At 36.4% G+C, this 18,726-nt stretch overlaps 1 protein-coding gene across 10 annotated transcripts in view; it reads left to right on the forward strand.

Moving 5' to 3' along the window:
* AKAP19 (A-kinase anchoring protein 19) overlaps window positions 1–18,726 on the forward strand; it is a 120,458-nt gene that overhangs the window by 41,537 nt on the left and 60,195 nt on the right. For 6 of the 10 annotated variants that reach the window (XM_077154462.1, XM_077154464.1, XM_077154461.1 and 3 more), the window contains one exon: window positions 13,143–13,329. The gene's annotated coding sequence lies outside the window, so the exon portion shown is untranslated. Of the gene's footprint in view, window positions 1–627; window positions 748–7,207; window positions 7,281–13,142; window positions 13,330–18,726 lie in introns of those variants that run through there. The other 4 variants (XM_077154459.1, XM_077154457.1, XM_077154468.1 and 1 more) reach the window with 4 other exon arrangements.

Consider the following 18,726-nt stretch of genomic DNA (forward strand, 5'->3'; position numbering starts at 1 on the left):
CTTTTTAAATTATCATTTTGTGTAATCCATATTATCTATGGATAATGTCACATTGGCTAATGATAATGGATAAATGTCAATTTAGGGCAAAAAAAAGTTCATGGTTAATTTAGTTCATAAAACCATTAAATGAGCCTCAAATCTATGATGAGCAATAAGAAAATGCAAAACAAAGAAAATCCTTAAAATTCCAGAATGACAATATCTTGGTTTCTTTTATGTATTTTAAATGAGCAGAATCCTTTCAGTGAATATTTATTAAAGGCAGTTTAAATTAAATGAATTACATTACTAGGTTTGGGTGAAGTGATAAAAGAACTTGAAAGTATTATTGTTTCATTATTCCACTATTCTGTTTTCTGACTCTACTTGAAAGAAAATAAGGAAACATGAAATGTGTAGCTTTTGGACAGTTCAGACCTAAAAGGCAAAAACCTTCATCTTTTTGTCCAGAAATAGCCTAGCACAGTCTGTTGTTCAAGAGACTGTTAGTCCTATCAATAACATTCACTAGTCTCTTGCCTTCAAATGAAACAAGAGAAATTGTTCGGAAGGTGGCATGTATGTTATCATAATACTGATCAGTGGGTAAAGAGTGCATTTGTGAGCTAATCTGGTCCTGCCTAGCAACTGTTTCTAGGCAAAGGCTGGCTGGGAGTCAGCTGTTATTGCCTTGCAGGAGTTTTCAGTCTATCTCTACAGACTCCATAGGATATCCGTTTGCAATTATTTGATTCCAGTTTTAAGGTACAGTTTTTCTTAGCCACTCTTAATACTAAATATTTTGGTTTTAGTGATCAATACAATAAACCTAAAAGTATTGCTTTTTATCCATCTCTGAATATAGGCATACAAATTTTGAACTATAAAGAAATGTATAAGTTAAAGAGTTAAAACCATTCCTGTCCATTCATTTCAGGCCTGAACCCTCCCACATTCTTAAGTGGTCAAGGACTACACCCTGATTTATCCCCACTGCTGAGTGCATAAGATGTGGTATTAAACATACCCAGAAACTTCTACTCGTCTCCTGAAAAATGCATCCCTGGGCTTCTTGGTGTTGGCACTATTTATACTGCCATTACTAACCTGACTTACTCTCCTGCCTCTGGCCCTTAAAACAGTACAGAGCTCAGCTAGTAGCAATGAGGCAGGAGTTTCCAGAGTAACTAAGGTTATGCCAGAACTGGATGAGGGGTAAAATAGGCCATATTAGTGGAATAGAAGTATCTCCAGGGAGAACAGTGCTGAACAAAATTGGCAGGGGTGGGTGGGGATATAATAAATGCTAGAGCACATTTGTTGAGTACTCCTCAGCAGTTCAGCCCCTCTAATCCTGTCCATGCTTCTTGTTCTCAGAGTCCCCAGATACTTCTCGAATTGTACACCTGCATTCAAACAACCATCCATTTCCTCTTTTATCCACATGGCTGCTTGGAAGTCTCACTTATTTCCTTGCTCATTTTCTTACTACCATCCAATCTCTTAACTCATTCCACAAAGTCCTCTGAAAGCCCCATTCCTTTGCAAACCTACTCCCTCCCATATTCTCAACCTCTTTAGAGAATGTTCCTGCATATATTTAATTGAAACCCATGAATGAAACTTCATTTTCAGACCCCTCAAATAGAGCCTTGTTCTTTGCCCACACCTCATAAACCAGGCCAGGAGATAACTACCACCTTTAGGTCTCTGTGCCACTTTAGGACCTTTCATCTATTTTCACGAGAAGCCCCTCCTCATTTGGGAGACAGAATAGCATTTTTTAAATTTAAAAATATGGAATTTGGATTGGGGCTCAGATTCTGGTATGTGGCTAGATCACCCAAACTTTCTGAACATCAATTTGCACATCTGAAAAGAGGAGGCAATATCATTTTGCAAAGTTATGAAAATTAAATTTATTCATTCTTTTCACAGATCTTGACTGATTACTCTGTGCCAAAGATATTTTCAGTACTGAACAAAACAAACAATTCCTAGTTTCATGACATTTCTAATCTCCTGGGAGAAATATGTCTTCAAACAAGTAGATATTTAAACATAATTACAAAATCTGATTCAAAAGAAAGAATGGTGCTGTAAAAAAAGTTTAATTGTAGGCCTAATTTAAATAGTGGACAGGTAGTTGGGTGGGTGGGGCAGGCAGCAGGAAGTCATGAGGACGTAATATTTAAAATGAGACTGAAGAATAAGTAGGAATTAGGCAAAGGAGCAAGGGATGGGTAGGACATTCCATGTAGAGAGGCAGCTTAAGACATTCCAAAGGCTGAAAGAAGGCTATTTCAAGAGGGGTGTGTGTCACAGACTGCCATTAGAGATGTAGGCTGGGGACAGAACTTTTGGGGCCTAAATATGAAGCATTTAATTTCATTTTAAATGCAATGAGAAGTAATGGTTTTAGGCAAAGGTGTAACATAATTTATATATTTAGAAGATCTCTCTGAAGACAGTACTGAGAAAATACACAGTATTTTCTTGGTAAATGAAGTTATATTCACCCAGGCCTTACCCTCCACTATTTATTGAGTTCTGTGTACTTGAGTCACAATTTTTAACTCTGCCCCAAACTCTTGCCACCTCCCTTTGGTTGCCATCAATAGAGGCTGTTCTTAAACCTGAGGAAATAAAAATCATCCCTTTTCACTGGAAGAAAAGGAGGCAGGGATGAGTATGATCCTAGGTGAGTGTGCAAACAGTACTCTGGAAACCTGCTAACTTCAATTTTTTTTATGAAGTAGGAAGTAAGAATGTCTGCTGAGAATGAAGGGGACTTGAATAGTGAGAAAGGCTTAGAATGATGATGGGAACACTAATGGTGAAGTTGACCTAAGGTGGATGATAAAAATAAATTGCTTTTTTCTGTACCAACAACAAGCTACAAAAGAGAAAAATTGTAAGAACCACATAAAAATTAATAAACTGTTATAAGAGGACATTCAATAAAATCTGTTTTTGATAGAAAGGCTAATGTTATAAAAATATGAATTATCCCAATATTAAGTAAATGTAATACAATTCTAGCTTTGAGTGGGATTTTGGAGGAACTAAATAAAGTGATCTTAAAGGTTGTATGTAGTAAATGAAAAAAAGGCTCATTAAGAATGACTTATCTGAGCAGATTAAAATATATCATGATGTCCTTATTGGCTTTGGTTTTGGCTTAGGAAAAGACAAATAAAATACAATAGAGGGCTTGGAAATAGATCCATTATCCATTAATATGTGGATATTTGACATGTAACAAAACGGTATTTCAACTAAAAGGTAAAATGAGGGGTTATTTTTTAAATAATGGTGATACAACACCCTATTCATCTGGGAAAAAAATGCATCTCAAAGATAAATTCCAGATTAAAGAAAAGAAATAAAAATAGGTCTGATATTAGTTTATCAACAACACCCTCAAGTTGTTGATTAACCACAGTGGAAACCTATATGCTATAAAAGATACACATAATGGCAAAAGAGTAAACAAAAATTAAAAGGAAATGATGTTATGCTTCAATTAAAACTTTAAAAAAGAAAATAATAAATTAGGGGCAATTATTTGAAAATCTTGATAGAGAAGCTTTGAAATATACAAAAGTGTTTAAAACCCGATAAAAACACAAATAGCTCAAAGGACAAAACAGGCAAATAAAAATTGCAGAAAGCAAATCCAGATGGCCAATAAGCATGAAAACATGTTCATCCTTGCTAAGAGTTAGGGAAATGCATATAAAATAATATTTTATAGCCGTTAGATTAGCAAAACTTACTAGTAAAAATACTTGTGGCTGAAGAGATGTGTAAATGTTCATTGTTTCAGCCTTTTTGAAAATCATTCTAGTATTATCCTTTGAAATTAAACATACATTGACCCACCTCATTCTTAGGAATCTACCCTTGGAAATAAAATCACTAGTAGATGAGGTATACATAAAATTGTTTATTGTGGCATTATTTGTACTAGCTGAAGATGAAAGACGAAGAGAATGCTCCGCAGTAGGTAAATGGCTGAATAAATTCTGGCACACCCATATCATGTAGTAGTATGCAGCCATCAAGGGGAATGAGTTGGGATTCTTATTAGCACTTCCCCTGAGCTAGGCACTTATTTGATCCTGACAACAGCTTCATGCCGAGGTGGTAATAATGTTGCAGGAAAGGTAGAAGAAGCCCTGAGATTTTTTTTTTTTTTAATTACCTAAGGTCATGCAGAACCTGTGATCCAAATCATTATATTTTCTCTCGATGCTAGTTGATGAGAAGAGATTTTCATACTATACTGTTCAGCCTGAAAAGGTTAATATAGAGAAGTATGTAAAATAAAATCACATTTTTATAAAACAAATAAGGTTCTAAATTTTAACACACACACACCACACAGCGTGCTATATGTTTAGAATCTGTATTCCAGAAAAGGGGAGGTTATACATGAGGTTACCATCTTTGTTACTTAGAGGAGAGGTTAATTTACTATTCGTTGTAAAAAGCATTATGCAGGAAATAATCTCATATGGCTTTGTAGGAATGGCCATGTTTGATGATAATTTGGGGTCAGGAGTAGAGTCTACATGATTTTTATTTTTTCGTGGTTTTTAATTTTTAATTGTATTATTTTTTAATGAGCATGCATGATTGAAGAAAAAGGAACCCATATTCATTGTAGGTTTTTGTTGTGTTTTATTTTTGGGGGGGTTGCATGGTCCGGGAATCAAACCTGGGTCTCCTGCATGAAAGATGAGCATTCTACCACTGAACCACCATATTCATTGTGTTTTAAAAATTAAGTTAATGAATTTATAATGATGATGATTCTATAAATTCACCTTAGATGATTTGCCCATGTATTTAGAACTTAAAAAAAATTATGTTAACAAGAGAAGGAGTAGTGATTATATTCAAATCTTAAAATGTTAAGACTCTCAACATCAGGTCATAAAAGCAGGATATTTTAGCAGAAGTAAAATGTATTTAGAACTTAAAAAAAATTATGTTAACAAGAGAAGGAGTAGTGATTATATTCAAATCTTACAATGTAAGACTCTCAACATCAGGTCATAAAAGCAGGATATTTTAGCAGAAGTAAAATAAAATCCACATTTTAGTGTATGTGCAGATCCCTCAAACAAGGAGTGTCGTTTGAAAGTTGAGGGACATATTGTTTCTCACATAATTAATTTGAAGTCAGCTAGACAGTGCTTCACTTGTTGAATAGGAAATAGAATTTGTCTTTAAAATATTATATGAATATTAATATATTTTAAACTTTATTTTATATTAAAATTATATATTTGAACAAAACTTTAATCACATGGATTTTAATGTTATAGAAAAATTACAAATTCCTAAGGGAATTCACAGTATTGTGTCATCACTAACCATGTTTATTGTCTTTTTTATGAGCTCTTCAGCATTATACAGATGACTGGGGTAGAGAAGTAGAGTAGATTCAGGCCCCCAAATTCTCAATGAACAAAGGAAAGTGTTTAATGTACCTACCTGAAAGAGTGATGAGTTGTAACAGAGAGTATGATCACAAGGGAGAAAGCCTCAAAGAAGCAGAAGAAGCACCCATGTTTGGAGACATGAGAGGGGAGGAGGAGAATTTTACAGTGGCTATCCACTTTGGAGGGAGGGCTGCCTTAGAAGGACTCTTCTCAGGAGTGGGCCAGATGTCCCTTAGGATCTGCAGGCAGAGACTTCTGTGACAAGGTGAGGTTGCAAGAGATTGATTAGAATGAAATTAGGATTCCTAAAGCGGCAGTAGAAGAGTTTGAGATGCAGGTTAATATTGGGACTCACCGAGTGAGAAAACAGAGAAGAAAAGCACAATAGGAATTAAGGAAGGTAGGCAGTCTGAGCTGAGATTTATTTAGCTCTTGCCTTTCTCCTTGTATATGAAAGTTAGGATTGGCAGTATTGGCCTTGACCTAATTTAGTACAAATGATATTGGTGCTGTAACTGTCTAAGGGTCCCAGGCAGTTTGACCTGTCTCAAGTATTTGTGCACATGGACCAGAAGGGCAGTGGGGGAGCTAAAGGGCAGGGTCTCTGTGGTAGTTCAATTCAGTTGTCGACTTGGCCAGGTGAAGGAACCTAGTTCTATTGCTGTGGACATAAACCAGTGGCATGTGAACCTCATCTGTTGCTGATTACATCTGCAGTTGGCTAGGAGGCGTGCCTGCTGTAATGAATGATGTTTGATTTAATTGGCTAGTGCTTAAATGAGAGAGCTCATTGTAGCACAGCCCAAGCAGCTCAGAATACCTCATCTCAGCACTCACTAGCTCCATCCAGGCCTTCAGAGATGCAGAAAGAAATCACCCCAGGGAAAGTTTTTGGAACCCAGAGGCCTGGAGAGAAGGCCAGCAGAGACCATCCTGTGCCTTCCCCACATAAGAAAGAATCTCAGTTGAAAGTTAGCAGCCTTTCCTCTAAAGAACTAACTAAATAAATCCCCCTTTATTAAAAGCCAATCCATCTCTATTATGTTGCATTTGGCAGCTAGCAAACTAGAACAGTCTCCTAGGAGGTTCATGGATGTTCTGGTTGACAGGCACTGTTGTGCTGAGCTGTTGTTTTCCTACTTTCTATATGAAACACTGTTAATCATGGCATTTTTTGTAATATAAAATATTCACTTGGTCAGGAACTGAACTATTCACTTTCTGGATATGAGAAATTCAACACATGCCCTATTTTGATTTGTGAAGTAGGGCTGCTGGAGTGTTGTGGTTCTGTCATAACTGACTGTGAGTGGGACACATTTCTTGAAACTCCTTTTTTTTGTGAAGATCAGTGTCCCAAGTTCTTTTGTCCTGAAGGTCTTTGGCAGACGACTGCTTTGTAGCCACGTTCTTCTAGCCAACATGATGTAAAGTTATTGAGCATGCAAGTATCATTCATTATCTCAGACTGAGAACTCACTCAGAAAAACGGCTCAAATCAGTGACTCACAAAACCAGACTTCTGGCTTACATGGGAGGGGAAAATACCAAGGAAGCCAATAAAGAAAGAACGTACAGAGGTTCAAGTTGCAATAGTCTATTCTTAAGAGCCGTTGTTGACCCCCTCCAAATCTCTAATCTTTAACTTTTGTAACTGATGTCCTTCTATGAAAAAACATTAAGCTCTATGTACTAGAATATGCCAACGCCAACTGGAAGTAACTTTATGAATTTAGAATTTCATTGCAAATAAATGTTGTCACTTTCTTTTAAATGTTCAATTTAGAGTTGAGACATTTCTTCAGATCAGGCACCTGCGCTGGCAGTGGAGATCCATTTTTAAAGGTATAATTTTGAACTTTTAAGAATAACAATCAGGAACCAGCTGAGCTCTTTTATAGATTAGCTTTGATGTGATTTTCATTCACAGATTGCTTTGATCTTTTTTGATTTCTGTTTCTTGAATCAGGTTGCTTTGCAAACAATTACCTGTTCAAAGGCAGCATCCTCATAGTGGGCTGATGATTTGGTCATTTAATGGACTGCCGTTGGACTTCTTCTATTATCCCCAAGCTTTATCATCATCCAGTTTTTCCTACTTGCCTGGATGGCAGTAGGTCTAGAAGATGGCAGTAGGCCAGCATTTTTTTAAGCTGTGGTCCTAAGCACATCAGTCCATATTCTTCTTTGGGAATTTCCTCACCTCAGAATGCAAGACCCAAAATATTGGTTACTTGGTCTTTTATTTATTTAGTTCTTGTGTATATTGCTTAACTTAACATATACTGTGCTGGAAGGATTTATTCTGAAATTTGTTTTCTCCCATGAAGTTTACAAATTTGACCAAATAAAACCTGTGCTTTGACTCATGGGATGGGAAACATTTGAAGATATAAATATACTGCTCTCATTTAATGCATGTATGACTAGACTTTTGTGTTTGACCTAACTAGGTAAAGTAATGTCAAAGCAAAATATTTTGTGTAATTAACTCTCTTTATTTGGGACTTTTAAAAGAGGAATAGGCATTGAAAAATGAAAAGTAGACATTAACTATTAACCAAAAAAAGATTTACCATGAGGAATGGTAAATGTTTGAAAGGTTCCAAGACAGATAAAGTAAATTAACTACATGAATAACTAACTTTTAATTCTTCATCCAGCAGTGACATTTTCTTAACAATGCCATTGCCCTTGTTTGCAGTTACCCGAAATCTGCTTTAATATATCATATTCCAGATTGTTTCCCTGAGTGAAAGTGCAATTTCATTTGGTTAAATTCTTCAATTTTGTCAATAAGCATAGAAAAAGAAATCATATTTAAGATTATGTGAAATAAAAATCAGGTTAAGGAACTATATATAGAAACAATATAAAATATGAATGTATATAGACATTTACTATATGATTATATAAAAGATTGAAAGGAAATGTATTAAGATATTAATAAGTTTTATCTTTTGAAGAAAGACCTACTGATTTTTAAATTCTGTTTCATTTAAGACAACCAATTGTTAGTAAAATTAATTTAGCTTCTGGTCCATTCACTTAATAGTCTTAAATGAAACATAAATAATAATGTGATGACATATGAAAGATGCTAAAATGGTAACTTTACACCAGTGTTAAATGCATTCCTCTCCTCTGTCCAAATGGCCAAATGGCATACCTATTAATTTAATAGACATTTAACTAAAATGATACCAGATTTATTCTCCACAAACAAGTCTAGATTTTCAGGCCTATATTCTAAACAAGTAAAAGTGAACTCTAGGCATAAACAATCCTGTTTTTACTATTGTTATGTCATCTTGCAGAGAGATCTGTTAGGTTAAGTATAAAACAGATGATTATTATTTTTTATTGTTGTTGACCTTTCATCAGCCTTTGACTCCTGGGGCAGGAACCAGTCATCAGATGAAACGCATCTGTCCAACATAGACCCCTTATTACAAATACTATTGCAAAGGCAGGAGGCAGGTAGTAGAAATAATTTTTTCTTTAAGAAAATATTTGCCAGTACATTAAAATAGGGATGTGTTCTGGATTTACTTTTGGATAAACAGGTTACTTTTTCTTTTCTGTCAACCACCAAAAAGACCTATAATCAGATAACCGGGGTTCATGATTAGGAACCAGGACTGACCATAGAAAACTATTGATTCTACTCTCCAATCAATGCCAGAAAAAAAATAGGATTTCAGATCAGCTATTACCCCCCAAAAAACAAGGTCCTTATTTTGGGTAGACATCTCACATGATTTGAGGATGACAACCCATTTATCAAGTTTCTTCAAACTCGTTGCTATCTAAAGGACTCCTTTCTGGTGTAGAAGATGTGAGATTTAAATCTAGAGCACACAGCTAGTTCAAGATGGTTTACTGAGCACACATGTTCAGCTCCCCAAATCCCACTGAAATAACTGAAAACCAGTAAAATTAGGAATAAGTCCTAGAAACCCTGGAAACCTGAGGATACCATTAGTAGATTAGAATATTAAAGGATATCTAGTGGCATCAGATTATCAGCAAAATTCAGTGTAGCTTAACAACTGTCAATATACTAAAATTGAAAAATAAAACTTTGAAAAAAGTTGGCTTCCCAAAAGAATCATGAAATTACCCAAGCAACAGGGGGAAGAGAGCCTGGGAGTTAGTCTTGGGGCTGTTGGTAGGAGAACATAAGGGCCGCATAGCAGCTATGCAGGTCCTGACCTCAGGGCTTCACTGTTATCCCCATGGCCCAGGAAGCAAGCTCCCCATACCCGCAAAAGGAGCCTATACCCAGCCATATGTTCCTTGCCTCCCAGGTGGGTTAAAAGAACGTGCACTAATTACTGTAAGCACATGGTTCTTCACTGGTGCTTAAGAAACACCTAGCTACCAACACTGATTAATCTCAGCTATTGTTAATACATGAAGAGGTAACAAAGAATAGCCAACCTAGCTGATATTAAATGCAAATGGCTATAAGTAAATGGCTTCAGGCTTAATGTCTAGCTTCTGAGTACATATCAGCAGGTGATTTTTATGTCTTCCCTAATTTGAAAAGTCAGTTTCTCTCCTTATACCCCGTCTGCTGTTATTATGGTTCCAAGGAAGAGGGCAGAGAAAATGCCTTCTCAGTAACGAAGAGGCTGTAATAGGAAAAAGTAGGAATCTTCCTTTTTCGGTCTCAGGCATACTGTGAGAGGAAGAGAGCGAAAGAAGGTCAAGTATCAGTTTTCTTCTTCTTTTTTCTTGGAGTTAGACCTGTACCTACAAAGACTTAGCTGCAGAATGTGATAAAGAAATTCAGGCCCCCTAAAAACATAAGGGTTAGTACCTGAGAGAGATTTCAGGCCTGCAGGAGCCCGGCATTTTCCTTGACCCTCAAGTCTACCATATTACAGAATGTCCATAAGTAGAAGTGGAGGCAGAGGGCTGAAGGATTATGCCTGGGACTTTGTAAGACATTTGGGAGATCCTGAAGTTTCTACTGGCAGGGTTGGTGGACTAGCAAATACCTGGGGCTAAGATAGACTACTGTATGCAGGGACATTATAACTAGAGGTAAAATCCTGTGTTGGCTGTTGGTATATTACCTCAAAGGTCAGGCAAGATTAGTCGTGCCTTAGCAGTCATCAGATCAGGGGCCAGAACAGGTCAAGAACTCCAGAACATCCTAATTTAACTTCTGTGGTCAGTTTAGTTGAACACCATAAGTACATGGAATCTTTAATAGGGCATGAGATTTTGTTGGGTTGTCCAGGCTTGTGTGATGCCCCCAATAAATCCCAAAGTGGTCTGAATGGTGAATAAAAAAGTATTTGCAAAGTCCCCTTGGGGGAATGGGGAGAAAGGGGGAAATATTCGACTTCCCCATTTGGAGAATTTCTGATATTCTTGTAAGCAGTGGGGACAACCAAATCTATAGGCCAAGCCCTCAATCTTGGAGTTCACCCCTATGAAACTTATTCCTGTAAAGGGTAGGCTAAGCCTACTTATAATTAGGCCTAAGAGTCACCCCCAGAAAGGGAGAGGGAGAAGGAGGACAGCCGCTATTGATTTTCCCTTTTGCCTCAGGCTCCAATATGTCCCCGCACGGTGCTGTTACTGATTCTGACTCTATTTCAGTTTTCGACATTTTATTCACAGGGATTTTTTTTTGCATTCATTTTGATTTTTTAATATGGCATTTGGGCCAGTTTTGAAAGTATTATGCACCCTAGAAAAGTCATGTTTTAATAGTGATTCCATCTTGTGGAGGCAGCCATTTCTTTTAATCCTGATTTAATAATGTAGGTTGGAATGTTTTGATTAGATTATATCCATGGAAATGTGACACGCACAATTGTGGGCATTAACGTTTGATTAGATGGAGATGCCACCCATCCCAGGTGGATCTTGTTTAGTTTCCCAGAATCCTTTAAAGTGGAAACATTTTGAAGAAACAGCAGAACCTAGAGAAACTATAGAAGTCTCAAAGCTGGCAGAAACTTCACAGCAGAGCTGACACAGATGCAGACAGGTAGAGAAGAGAGACACGAATGTTTGGAGATGATTGAAGGGCAGCAGACACTGTCATGAGATGTTAAACAAGCCAGAACCCGGAGAGAGCCAAGAGAAGCCAAGAGATGAAAGCCAGGCCTGGAGAAGTAAAGTGAGGAACCCCCACAGGAACAGAGGCTGAAGGCAGTGGAGCCCAGGAGCAAGGGACCAGCAGACGCCAGCCCTGAGTAATAACAGTCACAGCTGTGACTGAGTAATAACACTAAAAAGTAACTTTTTTATTCACCATTCAGACCACTTTGGGATTTATTGGGGCATCACACAAGCCTGGACAACCCAACAAAATCTCATGCCCTGTTAAAGATTCCATGTACTTATGGTGTTCAATTAAACTGACCATAGAAGTTAAATTAGGGTGTTCTGCTGGAGTTCTTGACCTGTTCCTGACTCCCCAGCCTTTCTTGAGTGAGGGTAACCTCTTGCTGGTTCCCTAATTTGGACACTTTTACTTCCCTAGGACTGTAAATTTATAAGTTATTAAATTCCCCTTTTTAGAAACTGAAAAAAAAAGTCATTTCCAGGGAACCTCTTTTGTTGCTCAAATGTGACCTCTCTCTCTAAGCCAACATGGTAAGTGAACTCACTGCCCTCCTCCAGCACGGGGACATGACCCCCACAGGTGTAAATGTCCCTGGCAACATGGGACAGAAATCTTGAAATGAGCTGGGATCTGGCATCAAGGGATTGAGAAAACCTTCTTGACCAAAAGGGGAAAGAGAGAAATGAGAAAAAATAAGTGTCAGTGGCTGAGAGAATTCAAACAGAGCTGAAAGGTTATCCTGGATGCTATTCTTATGCATTATATAGACATCCCTTTTTAATTGATGGTGTACTACAGTGGCTAGAGGAAAGTACCTGGAACTGTAGAGCTGTGTTCCAGTAGCCTTGTTTCTTAAAGATGATTGTATAATATAGCTTTTACAATGTGTGACAGTGTGATTGTGAAAACCTTGTGTCTGATGCTCCTTTTATGTAGGGTATGGACAGATGAGTAAAAAATATGGATAATAAAAACATATAATAAGGGGGACAAAGGTTAAAATAAATTGGGTAGATGGAAAAAATACTAGTGGTCAATGAAAGGGAGGGGTAGGGGTATGGTATGCGTGAGTTTTTTCTTTTTTATTTCTTTTTCTAAATGCAAATGTTCAAAATAATGATCATGGTGATGAATACACAACTTTGTGATGATATTGTAATCCATTGACTGTACATGATGTATTAAATGTTTGTTAGGAATGTATGTTAAGTTTTGACCAAAAGAAAATGTGCAGGTGATGCCCCCATCTCTCCTGCTGCTTGCTACAAGGACCATCTTGAAGAGGAGCTGTTAGAGTAGAAACCAGGGGATAAAATGTGAAATAATGTTTACCTAAGATTCATTCAAAAGAGATTCTTTTGATCTGAAAGAGCAGACACCTTGATTAGCGGGTTGAAGTTCCCCATCACTTTTTCACTCTCTGTGTTCTACCTAGTGGCATGAAGGGCTCATAAGCAAGTTAAGGGAAACATAGAATTTATTTTCTTTGCAAATCTGAGTAACATATGAGTACATTTTTTATTCTGCTACAATATATTTTTTTTAATTTCATTGTACATCTTTTGGTTTTATAACTTTCCTTTTAAGTAGAATATCCATCTTCTCAACCACTCTAGGTAATAGAAGTAGATGGAAAAAATGGAATGAAAAGAAGACCTCAATGTGGAACATATACAAAGGAGAAACTTGTAAGAAAACGAAACTTTGGGGGAAAAAAAGAAAGTGTGCATAGAGCCACAAAAGCAACATCTGAGAGAAAGAAGTTCTTCTATTATCTCTACTACTACATTACTGTCTACTTAGGTAAGGGAGTAAGACTTTATACCTTTTATTTTCTCCATTAGTAAAATTAAAACGGTAATGTTCTCAAGTTTACTTAAAATGCCAGGAAAATAAATAAGCTTATGATTTAAAAGTCTTTTCAATTCTTTTTTTAAATGGAGCAACTTTTTTGAAGTCTCCTCAATTTATTTTAAACTTTTGCTCCCCCATTATTTATTTTTTTATCCATGTTTTTTACTCATCTGTCCATATCCTAGATAAAAGGAGCATCAGACACAAGGTTTTCACAATCACATTGTCATATTTTTAAAGTTATATCATTATACAATCATCTTCAAGAAACAAGGCTGCTAGAACACAGCTCTATAGTTCCAGGTACTTCCCTCTAGCCACTCCAATACACTAACAACTAAAAAGGGGATATCTATATAATGAACAAGAATAACGTCCAGGGTAATCTTTCAACTCTGTTTGAAATCTCTCCGCCACTGACACTTATTTTTTCTCATTCGTCTCTTCCCCTTTTTGGTCAAGAAAGTTTTCTCAGTCTCTTGATGCCAGCTCATCCTGGGATTTCTGTCCCACATTGCTGGGGAGATTTATGCCCCTGAGAGTCATATCCCACGTGGTGGGAGAGGGCAGTGAGTTCACTTGCCGTGTCGGCTTAGAAAGAAAGAGGCCATAACTGAGCAACGTAAGAGGTTCTCTGGGGGTGATTTAAGGCAATATTATAAGTAAGCTTAACCTATCCTTTGCAGGAATAAGTATCATAAGGGCGAACCCCAAGATTGAGAGCTCCACCTATTGATTTAGTTGTCCCCACTGCTTGTGAGAATTTCACAAATTCTCCAGATGGGGAAGTTGAGTATTTCCCCCTTTCTCCCCATTCCCCAAGGGGACTTTGCAAATACTTCTTTATTCACTGTCCAAATCACTCTGGGGTTTAACGGGGTAACACACTAACCTCGAAAAACCAACAGAATCTCATGCTCTATTCAAGATTCCATGTATTTATGGTGTTCAATTAAACTGAACATAAAAGTTAAATTAGGAAATGCACTACCCAAAATATAAATTTTGTATCAAAGAAACATCTCTCTCTTTAGTTATTATACAGAAGTTGAATTTTTAAAATATGGATGATATCATCCTTTACCCAGCCTTCTGAAATACCTTAGTCCTATCCAGATCAGCATCATTCGTATCTCCTCTACTCAATGTCTGATTACTTTTTCAACTTTTAAAACAGTTCCTGTATGTGGTACTGCTGACTTTCATAGTTTCAGAGCTCTACCTCTGAGTCTCAGATGTCACATAAATACCCAAAGTTTCTGGGAAAGACCATGTTATATTCAAACAGCTCAGTATCTCAAAATTTAGAATTAGCAGTTATACCTCCTGAACAGCTTGCAATCTAGGACCCTTTGCAATATGCCCCAACCTGATAACCCATGCTCTCGACTTCAGTTCACTGAATTTTTGTATTATAGTTAATCCATATGATTGAAGCATGATTAATATTTGTCTTTTTGTTCCTGACATTTCGCTCAACATACAGCTCTTAAGGTTCATTCATCTAGTTGCTTGCCTCACAACTTCATTCCTTCTTGTGGCAGCTTGGTAGTCCATTGTATGTATACACCATATTCCCCCTTTCATTTATCTGTCATTGTACCCTTAGGCCACCTCCATTCATTGTGAATCGGGAACACTGCCCCCATAAACACCAGTGTGCAAATGTCCATTCATGCCCCCACACTCAGTTCCTCCAGGTATATACTGAGCAGTGGGGTTTCAAGATCATATGGCAAACCTACCCCTAGCTTCCTGTGGAACCACCACACTGCCCTCCAAGGGGCTGTACCTCTCATTTCCCAACTGGCAGTGAATAGGTACATCTCTTTCTCCACATTTTCTCTAGCACTTGTTTCTCTCTGTTCATTTTTAAATAGTTTTATTCACATATCATACAATCCAGCCTAAGTGTATAGACCTCCCTTCAACACTATATCCTATCTGAAGACATTTCCTTTTCTTCCATAAAGAATCCATACTCCTTCCCCAATTCCTCTGCCTGTTGACATTTTGTTTTAGCATAATGCCTTTGTCACATTCATTGTAAGCATATTACAGTGTTACCATTAATTATAGACCCTATCTTGCATTGATTGTACTCTTTCCCATATACCATCTATTTTCACCACCTTGCAATACTGACATTCCTTTGTTCTTCCTCCTGCAAAAACATTTTTTAATTTGTACATTTAATCACCATCATTGTACACTCTCGGCATTCCTAAATTATACCATCTCAGTCTTTATTCTCTATATACCATCTCAGTCTTTATTCTCTATCTTTCCTTCTGGTTTCATATGTGCCCCTAGCTCTTCTCCCTCTGTCATACTTACATTCAGCTTCATTCAGTGTACTTATATTATTGTGCTACAATCAGGTATTATTGTGCTATCCATTTCTGAATTTTTACAATCAGTCCTATTGTGCAATCTGTATTCCTTCAGCATGAATTACCCAATCTCTACTCTATTCTATCTCCTAATAAGCTGTGTTCTTAACTGAAATTCTCGAAGTTCACTCATTAATGCTATAGTTCATATTAGTGAGACCATACAGTATTTGTCTTTTTGTTTCTGGCTAATTTCACTCAGCATAATGTCCTGAATCCATCCATGTTGTTACATGCTTCACAACTTTATTCTGTCTTACAGCTGCATAATATTCCATCATATGTGTATACAACAGCTTGTTTGGCCACTCATCTATTGAGGGATATTTGGGTTTCCATCTCTTGGCAATTGTAAATAATACTGCTATAAACATTGGTGTGCAAATGTCCATTTGTGTCCTTGCCCTCATGTCCTCTGAATAGAAACCTAGCAATGGGATTGCTAGATCATATGGCAGTTCTATACTTAGCTTTCTGAGGAACCACCAAACTGCCTTTCATAGTGGTTATACCATTTTACATTCCGTTTTACATTCCCAACAGTGCTTCTTTTTCCACATCCTCTCCAGCACTTGTCATTTTTTTCTTTACCACGGCCATTCTAGTGGATGTCAGATGATATCTTTTATGGTTTTGATTTGCATTTCCCAAATAGCCAGTGAAGTTGAACATCTTTTCATGTGCCTTTTAGCCATTTGTATTTCCTCTTTCTGACTCTCCCAAATGTTGCCTCTTTTATAGGATCCTAGTAAAATAATCAAGACCCACCTGGAATGGATGGAGACACATCTCCACCTAATCGAGTTTAATACCCACACTTGATTGAGTCATATCTCCATGGAGATAATCTAATTAAAGTTTCCAACATATAGTACTGAATAGGGATTAGAAGAAATGGGTGTCTTTACAGAATGGGATTAGGATTAAAACATGGCTTTTCTAGGGTACATAAATCCTTTAAAACCAGCACAGATACTATACATATGTAGTGGAAAGATAGGGGAACCGTCTTCTGATCAGTGTTAGACTATGACTAGGTCTTTGGTCACAAGTGAATGACTCCTGTTTTTCCATTTTCAGAAAGAATATGTATGCATTTCAACCAGTAACATTATAACAAGTTTCATGAATGTTTGCATGTGAATATATATATGATTTTTTTAAATAAACTTTTTTGGTTTAGGATTACATCTGTTAAATATTTCAAGTGAGGCTTTGAAAAAGTCAAAAATCTATACTAAAACCATACAGTTGGTTTCACAACACCCAAATGAAGACTGATGATAATAATACAACTGGAAATTTCAGCCCTTTTTTTTAATCTGTGAGAGAAAATGGGTTAATTGGTAATTCATAGTGAAATAAAAAACTCACTTTGTCTTGTTGCAAGGTATTTGAAAACCTAGTTCTGCAAGTCAATAGGAGAAAGTGGCCTTATTCCAATATAATAAGTATATTTCCTTAAAGATAAAGTAGAATATGATTTATATGTAGAATTCTGATACTTGAAAATTAAAACACAGTGTCTGTATGTTGTATTTCTTTTTTTTTTTTTTTTTTTGGGTGCGTAGTCTGGGAATCAGCCGGGTTTCCCACATGGAAGGTGATCATTCTACCACTGAACCACCCATGCACCCTCCAGCATCTGTACATTTTTAATAATCCTTGAAGTAGCAGTTATATTATTTATTATAAATAAATAATAATTTATTTATTTTAATTATTAATTAGGTATTGCTTATTAGCTCAGGTGGGCAGAGGTTTGGAATCTTCAAATGATGGAAAGTCTTTCATAGGCTAAAAAGAATAATAAAAAATTTATATAAACATTTATGTAAATATAATAATAAAATCCATTGAGTACATAGTATTTGACAAATGTGATTCTAATGTGGATGAATATCTGAGCTGTTCCCAGTTTAGACCTATTATAAATATTGATGCTTTGAATATTCTTCTCTTATGGTGCATCCAAACATTCATTTTTGTTTAATAGAAATCTAAGAATGTAATTTCCAAGTCATATAATAGGCATTTATTTAGCTTTAGGTGATAATGCCAAATATTTTCCAAAGTGGTTGTGCAATTTCTGCCATTCAAGAAAGGATACATAAATAAAACCATTTGCAGTAGATGAGCGTTCCAGGTGCTTCTCATCCTAACCAGCACTTGGCATTTTCACTCTTCTGGTGAGTGTGTAGTGTCTTCTCATTTTGTTCTTAATTTGCTCTTCTGTGGTGATTACTTAGGTTGTGCATCTTTTCATATATATATATTAGCCATTTAGATATCCACTTTTGTGAAATGCTCATTAAAGTTGTATTCTTAATTCTTTCTTTCCTCTCCTTTGAGGATTCTAATTTTACCTATGATAGACATTTTCATCTTGTCCATATATCCCTCACATTTAAAAAATTTTATGATTCAGTCTAGATGTTCTGTTGTCATATCTTCCTCTTCACCATTCTTCTCCTTCGTTGTATCTACTCTGAACTCAATCTGTCTGTTTGAGTTCTTAATTTTAGTCATTGCATTTTCAGTTCTCAAATTTTCATTTGATTTTTTAAACAGATTCTATGTTGTCTCCTAATTTTTTAAGATATTGACCTTCAAATGTGATTATAGTTTGTATTTGAAACTCTGTTATCTAGATCTTCCATTTTCCTACTATGTGCCAAACACTCAGCTAGGAATTGAGGATACAAAAATAAAACGACATCATTTCTATCATTACTATAGGATTCATAAATATACACAATTCATTACAATTAAGTAGTCACTGTGATGGATCTATATACAAAATGTAATGGTCTCCAGAGTGCATGTAATAATTTTTAACAAATACCAGATATTGTGAATCGAAAATGATATCTATAATTTGAGATTCTGGATGATGCTTTTGCAGTCTTTTAAGTTGGAAATCATCATAATGGGATTGAGCTTATCAGAGACT

Source organism: Tamandua tetradactyla, chromosome 3 (genome assembly GCF_023851605.1).
Source record: "Tamandua tetradactyla isolate mTamTet1 chromosome 3, mTamTet1.pri, whole genome shotgun sequence".
Lineage (NCBI taxonomy): Eukaryota > Metazoa > Chordata > Mammalia > Pilosa > Myrmecophagidae > Tamandua > Tamandua tetradactyla.